The 14,205-nt window shown below is 43.9% G+C and overlaps 1 protein-coding gene and 1 long non-coding RNA gene across 5 annotated transcripts in view; both read left to right on the forward strand.

Moving 5' to 3' along the window:
* Positions 1–658: 658 nt before the first annotated feature.
* LOC128152771 (uncharacterized) lies at positions 659–8,364 on the forward strand. 3 transcript variants are annotated; one of them, XR_008238752.1, is made up of 6 exons: positions 659–806; positions 4,580–4,669; positions 4,881–5,001; positions 5,461–5,541; positions 6,120–6,267; positions 7,757–8,364. It is a non-coding gene; the product is annotated as an uncharacterized LOC128152771 (long non-coding RNA). The 3 variants fall into 3 exon arrangements; XR_008238753.1 differs by lacking the exon at positions 4,580–4,669 and having other exon boundaries at positions 6,120–6,249; XR_008238754.1 differs by lacking the exon at positions 7,757–8,364 and having other exon boundaries at positions 6,162–6,833.
* Positions 8,365–9,184: 820 nt separating this feature from the next.
* MPPED2 (metallophosphoesterase domain containing 2) overlaps positions 9,185–14,205 on the forward strand; it is a 110,192-nt gene continuing 105,171 nt past the window's right edge. Inside the window, exon 1 of one of the 2 annotated variants that reach the window (XM_052811784.1) lies at positions 9,185–9,544. The gene's annotated coding sequence lies outside the window, so the exon portion shown is untranslated. Of the gene's footprint in view, positions 9,545–10,715; positions 10,785–14,205 lie in introns of those variants that run through there. The other variant, XM_052811785.1, reaches the window with a different exon arrangement.

Raw genomic sequence — 14,205 nt, forward strand, 5'->3', positions numbered from 1 at the left:
TTTAAGCTTACAGACTGCTTTATGATAGGCTAAATGTGAAAGAATAGAAAGAAACAAACAACAGTAGATGAAATAATAGGGTTTAATAGTTTTTGCATATTAAATAGCTGGCTAAAAAATCATGTATACTTAAAAAAAAGCTTTTAGATCAACAGCTAATGTCTCAACTCAAATACAAGGGTCTGATCTCAAGGCAGGGCAGAACATCTGCTCCTTTCAATTCTATCAATTTAGCTAGAAGTGAAGCCAAGGATTTCAGTGGGATGAGGGTGATTCTGTAGCTTCTGCTCTCTAACCCAACAACATGAAGTGTGGCCTTTAGTCTGAAGCTTGGGCAGAAGCTTAAATATACATTTGTCCAGGTTTATTCTGGATTTTGACCATCTTAAGGTTACCAGCTTGTTCTAAATGGGAAAGAGTCATTGTCAGACTATTAGTTTATCTTGCAACTGGGTAGAGACATCAGCTAATCTGGGGAAGTTTTGTGTCTGGATTTGTTTTAGAAGCTATAGAGTTTTGTAGGCTTAGCCCTGTACTGGATGTGCCACTGTGCTTGTAGAAGGTTGGGATCTAAACCCCTACTTTTTCCTTTGTCTTTTACGTTGCCATTTTTGTATTTTTAATTTTTTTCCTTTTTACTTCTCCTTTCCAGAGGCGAGACATCTCAACAGACAGGTCACTGTGACAATGAGACTGCTACAAATGGGCACTGTGACTCTGCTGCTCTCAGCTACTGTCAAAGGCTACGCTGTGTGCAAATCTGAATGCACAACAGGAATCCACGGGAACCCTAGCTGGACAGAAAGGTACCCTGGTTAAATTCTAACTGAGATTTATAAACTGATTTTGTAAACTGGTTTTCTTTTAGAAGGCATTTTTTACAATAAGATCACAGTTTTGAATTTGCAGTAATAACATCCCAAAAGATGGAATTGTGGTCAACAGGTCTGAGGAGGGGGAAGAACACTGATAGAAGGCTCCTCAAGTGCATAGTTTGGGTTAACAGTAACTGACAGAGAAAAATGACTTTTTAAGACATAGGTTTTGAGATCACCTCATGGGAAAAGATGCTATCAAAATCCATGGAAATCATGCCTAGATTAGTTTAGAAACTTGAATGTATTACCAGAAAATCCTCTCAGGATTCCACTTACCCTTTTTCTACTAAGCCTCCTATATGTGTATTCCCTAATAGAAAGAAGTCTTCTAGATATTTGTTAGCACAACTTTCTAATTAGGCTTATTGATAATTAATCTGGATAAATCCATGTGCAGAAACTTCTCATTATCATTCTTCTAAAGCATGATATAGGACCTTCAAGAGATGTTTGTTTACAGACATCTTCCATTTCATAGTTTCTGCTATGTGCATGCCATGGTAAGATTGTGGGTATAGTTCAGTTAAATTTCCAAATCAGACTACACTTCAGAGAAATTAGTGCTTGGTATCCACTGCTTAATCTTGATGATTGCCTTTTGTACATGAAAATGTTGATGTGACTGTAATAAATGTCCTGACATAAATATTTTCATTTACAATAGGACACTTTCTATCATTCCTGGGTCTTTTTGTTTTGTTTTGTTGTTTATTTGTTTGATTTGGGCTTTTTTTGTTACTTCCCGTTCTTGTTCAGCTCTACAAACACACTGCTAAGTGGCAGGAGGAATAACATATAGCTTGCAGTCCATCATCTGCATTCCCTTTGCATTAGGTGTAACACTGGCATGAAAATCAGAGCCCCTGCTCCAATTTTTCCAGCTGTCTCTGTCTCCCTGTGATCTTTTAGTACAAATTTTCTGGCAAGTCTTTGAATATGCAAGCTTATATCCCTTTCTTGAGCATACATACACATGTTGCTATCTCAAAACATGGGTACAACTGAACAGAATCATTAAATTTTTTTTTCAGTAATTTGAGTGTTTACTGATGTAGGCAAACCCTCAAAACATACAATATCTTCTTCCTTTGTCCTCGTGCTCTCAGATTTCTATGTAAGTTTGTTTTGTTTTCATTCAAAATGTATGAATAAAGCAATATCAGGATCTTTTCACTGCCATCTTCAGGTCTTATTTATAGAGTACTATTACAGCTTCAGGAATTGTTACCTTTTAGGCAATAAATGTCATCTTACTTCTGAGGTTACATTTGTTTTATTTTCCTTAGCAATATTATTGCTTTAAAACTGTAATATGTTTTCTATTTTGGTCTTTTTCTATTGCCCCAAGGGACTTGAGCTATAACTAGGATTTGCATTGGCCACGGTGCTGTTCTTATTCTGCACATGGTTACGGGTAGACAAGCGAGAGTGCCAGGGCCAAACATGGTATTCTATTGGAAGAGCTTGTGCCAAGATTTGGGCTTGAACAGTTTGGAGGAGACATGATGTCACTGTCTCCGTAAAGTGAATTTGGACAGGAATGTTGTATTGTATTTTGGGCATGTGTTTAAAAAATAACAATTAAAATAATATCTTGTATGTTTCCTTAATTTTTGTATTTACTTTCTGGTTTCACAGTCCTCGCCCTACATTTCTCATGTCCTAGTAGTATTTCTGTTTCATTATTTTTCAAGCAGAGTTTGATGACACTGATTTAGCAGGTTCTCACAGTTCACTGCTTCAGTTTTCATCAAATTATACTTCTAGTTATACTAGACACTTTCATCATCAATTTCCATATGCCTCAAAGACATGCAGGGACCAGTTTGCCAACACTGAACTCAAATGCTAGACAATAACTGGAATACAGGATTTTTTTTCCTAGGGTGTCTGAAACAAAGAGTGTAGAATCCCTCAGTTCTTAGCAAGTGTTTTCAGCCTGGATGCACTAAAAATCTAGACAATAGCTGCTACGGAATATTGATTTTAAAATGTCAAATCAAGGGATAAAAATTAACATTAACCAGAGATTATACCGTAAGACCGTATCCATTTCTTTCCAGACGCCTATCTTACATTAGAGAGCACTGTATTCGAATTCAAGCTTTGCTCTTTCACCACAGAATGGGAGGATTCATAAGCACTCTGAGCTGTATTTTCTGTACAACAGAGTTTGATAATTATGATAGTTAACACATAATAAAGATTTTGACTTCAGGCTCTAGGTTTACAAGTACCTTCAGCTCAGCCGTGTTCCTGGGGATATTCAAAGTGACAAGACTCCTGAGAATGACTGCGAAAGTCTTTTCCTTCCTTTAGGGAGTCTTGTTCTTAGCTTCATGCTCAAATTGGAAAGATCTCCATGTTGGAACACCTGACCCCTTTAAAGTGCTCATCCTACAATTCCCTAGTTTTCTATAAAGGGACCACACTCCTGACCCAAAGGTCATTTATAGTCCATAAACTGGAACTAGATGTAGATGTGCTGGAGACCATGGTTCTTAACGTCTGTCAAAAGCATAAAGTTAATTATGCAAGGCATGAAGTGAAGCTCTATTTGTTTGGATGTAAAGAGGTTAATTCTGAGTAACTGTTGACAACAGTCATTATCATCAGATGAATTTGCCATTATAAATCTGTAGTCTTCAAAAAAATCTTCAAGATAGCATAGGAGTAATATTCTCTCTTCTGCACCACCATGTAAATTGCTTTACTTGCACTGTGAGCTCAGATCTATTTCAGTTCTGCAATTTGTTTTCCATGTGGAATTTTGACTGATGTCGAGAATTTCATACATAACTTTCAGTGCAATAGAGACTTTCTCTCAGGAATAGAGAGAATTTTTCTCTGTCTGCAGGAATTTCAGTTCGTGGAGTCTGTCATTTGCAGAATGCACTCAATGTGATATAAACCCACTTCACTGAATCTTCACTCTAAAATCAGAAGGACATGGGTAGAGGGAGAGTGTAGACAGGAAGCTGTCTGGCATCACTGTGACTTCTCAAAACTCATGGGGACACAGTTCATCTTACAACCAGGAACAGAAATGTAGATGGACAGAGTCTGCCACAGGATGAGATAATCTATGTGATGAAGAGGGAAGGGAGTTGTTGAATAAGTTAAAGGTCAAGGAGAAGAGAGGTTTGTAATAGTCTTTACTGTAGTACCAAATGCCTGTTTCCTGACAAACCTTCAAGTTTTGGAGTTATTTGGTACAATGAGCTTTTGAGTGCCTGAACTGCTGCTGAATTAAACGGCTGGTTTTCTCAGGCATTAGCTTTCACTCAATGCACTGTAGACCACTTAAGTGATAAAATGATCACTTGAGGAAAAAGACATCCACCTTCTCCTAAACAGGTAAATTGATATGCAATAAATAGGATGTTTGAACACCTCCCATTACTCCCACAGTTGCGTATTCCCTGCCACAGCTCATTGACCAGAAGGTGACCACCAAAAACCTTTCCTTGTATGGTGCCCTGAACCTTCGGTACCTGGGAGTTCCTGCAGTAATGTCTTTGCAATAACTGCTGTGCATCAAACAATACTTGCATCTTTATGGACATACAAAACTGAAGTTACTGCCTGCTCTATTATGAAGGAATAAATCACCCATACATCCTTCTTAATTTTCAAAAAGAAGGTTTGGTGGAATGTTCAAAACAAACAAAAAAAATTAATAGGAATGGTTTCTTATCTAGGCACCTTGGCTAGCAGTTACACTGGGAGTTTTCAGAAGGGCAAATGATTCACCCACAGCTTTTTTGCATCATTTTTTATTTCTACAGAGGGTGAGTAGGAAAGTTCCAATCAAATATTTAATTTAATTTAATTTAATTTAATTTAATAGGGGCAAGGCAGCAGACAACCATTATCCTTTGACAATGTTCTGGTCCATCGAATATAAAAGGAATGCCCAGAAGACAACTAGTGATATTTCCTTCAGTAGTCTTAACTGATGGTCTATCAGCATTATAGTGATGTGCTCCTCTCTGTCTGCAGATTCTGACAGAAGGCTCACTTCCCCTTGAGAGTTGTCCTTTTTCTCTAAAGGCTGGTGCACTTATATGGAGAGGCCATGGATTCTTCCTGAAGATGTAGTGTTTGCTGGAGTGTTGAACAGGTTAGTGTATGGGCCCATGTATGTGACAGAAACAGATAAAAATTTGTAATGGTAGAGATTACAAAAATCAAAAGCCAAGAGGCTTTTTTTTTTTTTGTTGTTAGGATTTTTTTAGGATTTAGTTAGCTGCTAGTTCCAGCCTGTGATTTTCTTAAGGGAAAGAAGCTCTAAGAGCTAAAAAACCAGTTTGTATCTTCAAAATTGGAATCCTGTTTTTTTTCTGTTTGTTTGTTTGTTTGTTCTTTGTATCTAATACCATGTTCTTCTGTTGTTTTCATGTTGTTGGCCAGCATGCACACCAAATGCTCTGTGACTTACAGGCTACAAATGGAGGAAGAGAGCAATGGAGAACTCTTAATCTATGCAACTATATTCTGCAAATTTGGAATGTAGTATCTGCTCAGTGGGGCATGAAGCCTAAACTAATGCAGTTTTCTCCTGTTGTCTTCTGTTCCACAGTTACTGAAGAATTTCTACTTTAATGAGGGGAACAAGCCTGTTAAGATTTGGCAGAATTGCAGTGGTCTATATTTAAATATGGTGAGTCCAGTGACTTTCAGTGTAGATTGCTACCAGTGGTTGTCCACTGGATGAAGCTCTACATTCTTAAAATGTTAACAAATCAAAATATGTGTTGTCTAGTGCTGTACCAGCATGCCTCAGTCTCTGCAGGCTGAAACTGAATTCTCTCTGCAATACAAATGAGAACCCTTGATGCTCTGGTCTTAAAATGGCTAAACATCCAAGAAATAACATGTATTCAAACAAACAAAACAACTCCTTCTGATACTGCGTCCAAACTAAAAGATAGTGTGAAACACTGGCCTAACTTTTTCTGAAACTGTAGCATACCCTGTGCTGGTCTTGGACCTGCACTACAGGCTGTGGCAGTCTCTATTATGCCAGCATAAGCATCCAAGAGTCTGTGCTGTGGTCTAGTCTGGGGAAGTGATATGCCTTAAAACCCTTTTTGCCTTTTTGGAAGGAAGCTTTCTTTAAAACTGAGTTTGTTCTTGTATGGTTTGTATCCCTGAAGCATGGGAGCAGAAGTAAGTGGCAGGGTCCTGGGGCAGGTGTGGAAACACCCTTGAAGTAACATTGTTGATCATTTTATACAGTGAGACCTGGCCTTGTAATCAGGTCTTCCTTCCTTTGGTCAGACGATGGAATATTCTTGAGCTTACTGTGAGACTACTCTCAACAAGCAACATGCAACAAACTGCGGAGCACAGTAATGCACCGCATGAGGTAGTACGTCCTGACCAGGTAAGGTCTGTATCAGGACAGTACTGTAACCACAGACCAATGTCACGGTATACACTTTGAAATGTTTTTAGTTTTTTTTATTTAATTCCTTTCTGTGTAAAAGATCACTCAAAAAGTCTTATTATTTAAGGAATGAGTTCTCAGAGGTGGACTTTAAATGATACTTTCTTGTATTCCTTCACAGATACTTAGGGAAGATTTTTCTCAAAGTAAGAAAGAACAAAGTAAGATGGGTGCCCATGGTTTACTCTGGACTACCCTATGTGTGTCTCAAAAGTTGTGAGCTCTGTCTTGTGCTTGGCAGAAACTGGAGACAGTGGTACCTATGAAGTGTGTTAGAGATGACACAATAGACTTTGAAGAATCTGTATGCTTTTTGTGATACTGTAGTGTTTTATAATTTTTAACATGCATCTGCTGCATCTGTACCTTTGATGATACTTTGGATTTGTAAAACTGAAAACCAAAATCCAGTGCAATCTCTGAACATGACTAAGATTTCATATATAACATACACCTTTAACGTTACGAATAGGAAGTATTAAACAAAAGCTGCTTGTTCACTGTTTTGACTAGAAAAATCAGTCCTGTGACACTCACAATAAGTTTTCAAATTTCTCTCTGAGACCCTCTTGTTAAGTGTGTATTAATAAATACACATTCCAGCCAAAATAAAGATGTTTTCTTTTTCTGTACTTACAGACTTGCATTTTGATGCTGCTTTTGTGAATTAGAAAAAGAAGGCAAGGAAATGCAACTCTTTGCCTCAGAAAACCCTTTAATCAATTTAAGAAAAATCCTTTTTTCTTCTTTTAGCAACTTCAGGGCCATCAGGTTTCTAAAGCGGGTACATCTTTGGAAAGCATACTTTTCTCCGGGAAACAGAAAACAAGTAGTTTGTAAAAAGAAAGAGTTTTGTTATGTGCTCTTGACAGAAAGTGTTTCAGAGTTTGTCAAGTCATGTATTAAAAACAGTGCTCCCAATGACTGTATTACAGCTTGGTGTTGTTGCTGAACATTTAGTATTGCGAAAAAGATGTGACCTTAGAATCGGGTCCCACTCTGGATTCATATGAGCAAAACCCAAGTACCACTAACTTTCAGGCCACATACCTTGCTTTATATAAGGACTAGTGAATTAGTTAAATGCTTATTTCAGTACTACGACTAGGGGTAATGTCTGATTTGTCTCTCACCATACAAGGTGTCAGAGAGAAGGTCTTTAGGCTTTCTAATTCCCAGTCACCTTACCCAGGCTTCCACCCTGTTTCTCCCTCTGTGCTAGAAGCTCATTTCTGTAGTGCTGGGAGGTCTAGATGTATAAGGACACAAATACAGGAAAAGTCCTGCTGCTGCAACTGCAGAGAAGGGATGCAGCAGGTTCAGGATCAAACCCACTCATCCTCACCTCCCCCTGCTTCCCCCACGTTTTTATATTTAAGCTGGCAGGGGTACCAATGAAGCTATCCTGTTCTCTTTGTGTCCCCAGTTGCTCATCTCGCTCCCTGCCTTGTTCCAGCAGAAGCCTTTGTGCAGTTATGAAGTGGATTGGATGAGGCGACCGACCCACATCAAAACAGGCTGCTGGGGCTAACTGGATTGGTTTCCCAGGTGGGGTTCCCTGTTCTCACATGAGGGCTAGCACAGGGATGAAAGTGGGGTAAGTGGGCTGAATGCTGGATTGCTTATTTTACAGCTGTCAGAGTAAGTCAGCTACAAATATTTGTGGAACTATGGCCCCGGACTCCATTCCAGGCAAAGATTCCCTGGAAATGTTGCTTTGATTTGTTGAGGAGGACGACTCATCTGTGGGCCATTTTGTCTGAAACAGGAATTCTCCTTTGGTGGTTCACAGTGCTTACTTCTGTTAAAAGGAAAAATGACAATAGTAAAAAAATCAGACTTAAAGGTCTAATATGGAATTTGGAAAAAACCTTACGCTGTTTAGTCTTTTTTCAGGTTGATTTTTCTTAATTTGCCATGCTTCTAAACAGGACAATCCATCCTAGTGGATTTCTGTTTGGCAATACTGGGGACCCTTTTCATTGTTTTCAACAACAAAGAAAAACCTGCCTAGTTGCCATGCATATCGGAAGGTTGGCCAGTGTCAAAATTACTTATTTTAGATATGTGGGACACTACTTACTCTTAGAGGCCTGTTAGAAGTATTTTCTGTCACCTCGATTATTCCAAATTATTTGGAATTTTTTCCTTTGCTTCTCTTTTTCTTTTTTCTCCCCATTTTAAGTGTATGACTGCGGAAGTCCCCCCTTCCATTTGCTGTCTGGAAAGTAAAAGAACAAACCCCTCTAATCTTTACTTTGTTACTGTTGTGGCCGTTGACACAATTGCTGTGGGTTTGCGGAAAAAAACCAAACCAAAACAAAAGACGAACAGTAACCTCCCTGATTGTACCTCTGCATAGAAAAGCCCCAATTACCCTAAGACAATGTTCAGCCTCAAAGGCTAACCCTACAGTAGTGTTTATGTTTTTTTCTGCTTGCTGAGGTTAGCTTATCTACCGAAGGAGCAGAGCACTGCATTAATACCTAATGATGAAAGGTGCGGAAGATGTGAAAACCTGTTTCGAGGATTTTTTTTTTTAAAATTGTTGTTATTTATTTATTTTATTATTTATTTAGGCAGAGGGAGAGCCGAGCAGCGATGCCTACTGCCGGGCCGGCTGTCTGTAAGGGGTGCGAGCCGGGCGCCTGCCGCGGCCTCCCGGGCGCTGCCCCGCAGCGGCGGGGGGGGGGGGGTCCCGGCGGGCTGAGGGCACAGCCCTCCCCGCTCCCCCGGGGCTGTGGCAGGCGGCACCCCCCCCCCACCCCTTGACCCCGGCTGGGCGGCAGAGCCGCTGCTCCTGCCGGCCTGGCGGGGGGAGGCTGTGCCGCACTTGGGAAATGCAGCAGCGATTCCTCCCTCCCTCCCTGCCCGGGGGGGTGAAGTGCGAGGCAGCGGGAGGAGCTGTGCGTGTGTGTGTGTGTGCGTGTGCGAGCAGCGCTCCGTGGCCGCCGTGTTTCCTGGTGCCTGCTCCCTGACCCCAGTGGCAGTCCCGCTCACTGCACCGCGCCCGCCCTCGCCGCCGCCCCGGACCCGGACCCGGACCCAGACGCGGACCCGGACCCGGACCCAGGCCGCCGCCGCCGCCGGGCACCGCCGCGGGGTCGGGCGCAGGCTCTGCCCCGGCCGCGCCCCCGCAGCCCCATGGAGCGGCCCCGCTGCCCGCGCTGAAGGCATCCCCGACCCGCCCGCAGCGGCAGCCGGCGGAGGGAAGGTGAGCAGCCCCAGGTCGGTGTCTGCCTGCCGGGGGGGGGCGGGCGGCGGGGGGCAGCGGCGCACAAAGCGGCGGGTTAGAGGTGCCGTGTCATGGACGAGAGCAGCGGCGGCGGCGGCGGGCGGGGGGGGCGGGCAGGAGCTCCGGCGGCGGCGCCGGGGCCAGCCTTCTGCAAACAATACTAAGGATAAAACTGGCCGCCGGTTCTCCCTGCCTCCCCCGGCGTGACCGGCCCGAGCCCGCTGGGTCGGGTCGGGTCGGTGCGGCCGCGCTTCCCCGCAGCCGAGGCGGCTTTTTCGGCGGCGCTCAGCGAGCCTGCCCTGCCCTCTTCCCCCAGGCCGTGCCCCCGCTGCCCTCCGCCGCCGCCTTGCGCCTCGGCCGGGGTGGATTGGGGGGGGCGTGGGGGGGTGGCTGCAGCCCTGGAAGTGGCCTGGGGGCGGGAGGCGGTGTGCCGGCTCCTGGCTGGGGGTCGGGGCGGGGGGCGCCGCGGCGGGGCCGGGAGGGTAGGCCGGGGAGCATTGTGCTGGCTGGGGCCAGCGAGAGCGGGCGGGAGGGCGGGCGGGCGGCAGCGCCGAGCAGCCGGCGGGGGGACGGGGGGCTCCGGGGCTCCTGGCGCGGAGGGAGCCGGGGGTTGTGGGTGAGGGGACGGGGACGGGGGGACACGCCGCAAAAGTAAGGAGGGTAAGGCGGGTTGCTTTGCCGTTCCCCGGCGGAGTTTCCCCTCTGCCTTTCGCCGGCGGGAGAACCCGCTTTGAAACCCTGATCCCGGAGGCCTCAAGCACTTGGAAACCTTCCGGGGGTGGGGGCGAGGTGCGGCGGACGGCGGCGTTGGCACTGCCGGAATAAAAAGCAGCCGGGCATCCCCCCCCCTCTCCCCGCCCCGGCTCGCTGTGGAGTTTATTGCATCCCTCCCCCGAGCATCCTCCCCACCCCCAACCCAAATCATTTCGGTTCTGTGGCAATGGGTGGTGGTGGGGGGGGTGATGTGAACTTTGCGCGCCATGGCACGTAACGCACAAAAATTGCTGAAATGCCCCCTCGGTGGCAAGCCGGGGGGGAGGGGGGTAGGGCAGGGGGCGCGGGGCGGGGGCTGCGGCACACGCCGGGACGGGGCCGCGCCGGAGCCATTGGCCACCCTGAGCCATCAATCATCGGGGGGGGGGGGGGCGAGCCCGGCGCCCCGCGGGGCCGCGGCCGGGGCGGCCCGCGAGGCGGAGGCGGGGAGCGGCGGGGAGCCCAGGTACCGGGGGGCGGCGGCGGGGGAAGGAGTCGGGGTCCAGCCACCCCCCCGCCGGTGCCACCGCCTGGGACTCGGCGGGTAGGCTGGAGCCCGGAGTTGGCCGCAAAGTGCAGCGCAGCCTGGCGGGGGGGCTGTCGGGGCAGGGGGTGGATAAGCCCCGAGGCGCGGGGGAACGCGCTGGGAGAAAGCCGGGGGTGCGGGGGGCGGGCGCCGGCGTTCGGGGGAGGTTGTTGCGGCGGCAGGTGCCCGCGCTCCGGGTGGGTGTAGCGTGTTTTGTTGCTGTAACAGTGTCGGGATGGTGGATGTATCAACAGAAGGTGTTGACACGGAATTAACCCTTTCCGTCTCCTGCCGTTCAAAATTTTCTTTTGCAACCCGAGAGCAGCCGGAAGGCAAATTTTTGAAATTCAGATGAGGAAGGCGTAAATATTTTATTTGGGGGAAATGCGTTTTCCGCGTGCCTGTGCGCTTGGACATACGTAGAGCTGGTGCGTGTAGCTTTCCGTGAAATGTAACATTACGCTTTCAAATTACTTATCTGTGCGTATTTTGTGATAGTTTTTTGACGCGGCAGTAGTATACTGGTTTAAAATTAGCTGCGCTTGAGTTTGTGTCGGCCCTTTTATGAAAAAGTGCCGGTTTCTACCTGTAAAACCGAGCAGATGTATACAATAGCACATCTCCTGTCTCACTGTCGGTACAAATCCACGCTGGAAAAGGTTTGTTGCTCCCAGGATAACAGCTATATGTGGGAAAACGCGACATGCTAAAAAAACCCCAAATCTTCATTTAGGTTTTTAATATAGTCATTCTTACTTAAAACTGCTACGTAAGGTGTGGAAGATACCACACATTGTTTTACTTGACAGATGTGAAAAATAATGCAACTTTTATTCTTTTGTACTCATCTCCTGTATGCAATCTTCAAAGAGTGATTGCAGTTGGAGGAAGGAGAACAGTAGTGATTCAAAGTAGACTTTTTAATTTTTTTTTTCTTGGGCCCCAAATAAATTTGTTTTTTAAGTTCTGAAGTGTTCAGCTTCTTTTTGATATTTTCTTCAGAGAAGTTCACAGTAAAGAAGGTAATAATTAGATACTTCTGGTAGCGAGCTGTAGTACTCTATGGGGCACTAAATGGAAATTAGAGAATTGACACAGAAGCCAGCTTCAAATGTTACTGTTTCTCCAGTCCAGCATTTGTTGTTGAATTTCATTTTAAAAGAATGCTTTGTTGGGCTTTGTCTTAATTTAAGTATAGAGATTTATTTTTAAGATTAAAGATTGGAACAATGGGAAGCAATTGCAGCTTATATACTTACGATCTTACTGAAAGTCAACTTTAAAGTATTTAATACAGCTATTCAAGTATCCTCTTATCATTTGTTTTATGCCAGTTAGTTGTAATTTCTTTCTGTAGCATGGATTGTTATAAACCTTGTAAAAAATGCTTATTATCTTTATGTATAATTCACTCTCATGAACAAATGGGATTTTTTTTCCTTGAGTGAACTATAATACGAAATTTAATGTTCTGACCTTTCTTATGCTAGATTACTGAAAATAGTGTGATTTAGCTTTTCTGAAAACCCAAGCATATTTTTGTTGTTGGTTTAACGTGTTGGTTTATATTGTAGCTTTTAATTGCGAAAAAATAACATTAGACATGTAATTTTCACACTACTTCTTAATTTATGCAGGCGTTAAAGTTCTTGCTGTGTAGAAGAAAAACTTAGGGTTTTTTTTTCCTGGGAGCTTTGATGGCTAGCATTCTTGTTAATGACAGTCATTTCTCTAACAGGAAGATGTTTTCATTTGTATTTACTTTTCAGTGCAGGGCAATTATGCTGCTCTGTGTTGCACACTCTTCGTAGTTTCTATCTCAAAAGAATTACAGTACTTGGAACAGGACTGCAATTTGAAGCAGGTGTTGTGTTTTACTGTTATGCAAAATAACACTAAAATATAATTGTAAGGGAAATTAAGGAAACAGCTGCAAACTTGGTGTGGTAACCACTACATTATGGTTTGTGAGCAGTTGTTGCACGCATCTTACATCATGTCTAACGCAGTAAAGATTTGGTTTAGTAAAGCTCACCTTGCTGATTTTTACTCCTGAAACTATTGCGTTTATTCTTATGAGAGGGGATTAGTGCAAAGACCAGACCATAATCTTAGTTACAGAGATGTACTGTCTCACTAGTGACTCAGTTTTTAAATGGGAACTTTATGGTTTAGTTTCATCTTCATCTTCTCCCCCCCCCCCTCCCCCCCCAATGCTAAAGAAGATGAAGGATAGAACCCAATTACTGGAATGAAGGTTGCAGAATGTCTTAACCCAACTAACATATGGAAGCCTACATAGGCCTGAGGTTGTAAAATAGTAAAATAAATGGCCTATAGCAGGCCATCTGCCATTTGCAGGGCATTTTTATCGTGCTTCATGCCAAAGTGGAAATTAGTCTTTGTATTAAAAATATATTTTGAATACAAATCAAAGATTCCAAATGTTTAACGTTACACATGGCAAACACATTTCTATCTGGGAGCGAAGAGAAGTCCAGGAATATCACACTGGAAAAATACTGCTTGGTTTGATGCTCAGGGCTCAAGTCATTCTCTTCGCTTTCCTATCTCTTTGTCTTCCCAGTAAGCACTGGTGTACTTTTGTAAATTACACACCAGATACGAAAAATTCAGTATTGCGTATGGCAGCTAAAGGTAGTGGGGGATGTGATCAACTGATGCAAAGTGTCATGATTTCGTGTAAGTCCTTGCAGCTAGGGTAGCGTGCTCCAGCTGAGGATCTACCTCGTAAACAGGGCTTTTATAGAGTTGCTCATCTTGAAAATATTCTTCGAACATCAGCTGATCAATTTTCACAAAGTCCCTCTGAAAGGAAGGCAGCTGAGGTATCCTCGGTTTATTGATTGAAGAAATTGAAGCTCAGATTCTGTGCAGGGAACTCAACAGAGAGCAGGTTTGCGAAGTTTCTGGCGGTTGGACCTGCACTCATATTGTAGAATGCTTCCAGTCTTAACGCGAAATGTGTTTAAGAGCACTTTGAAGAAGTGAAAGATGGGGATGCGTAGAGAGGGAAGAACATATTTCTTTCATCTTACGTAGAAATATTTATACATAAAATCGCACTTAAATCTGTCAGATAAATCATTACTGTCTGGTGATGAATCCAAACCAGTTTCATTGCTAGTGCACTGTAACACGGATATTTTGTTAACATTGTCTAGACACTCGCCTTTCTCTGGACAAATAAATACTTTGATTCAAAGGTATTTGGGTGTACCTTTTGCTATGCCATTTTAAAATTTTCTGCTTTGCATCAGCTTCTCCTAAGTCTCTCAGATGTAAGTTATTTTGTAAAGCTAAAACAGGGCCTTGAAAACAAGCGTGCGTATTTGTGGAA

The sequence above is a fragment of the Harpia harpyja genome, chromosome 16, assembly GCF_026419915.1.
Source record: "Harpia harpyja isolate bHarHar1 chromosome 16, bHarHar1 primary haplotype, whole genome shotgun sequence".
Taxonomy (NCBI): Eukaryota; Metazoa; Chordata; class Aves; order Accipitriformes; family Accipitridae; genus Harpia; species Harpia harpyja.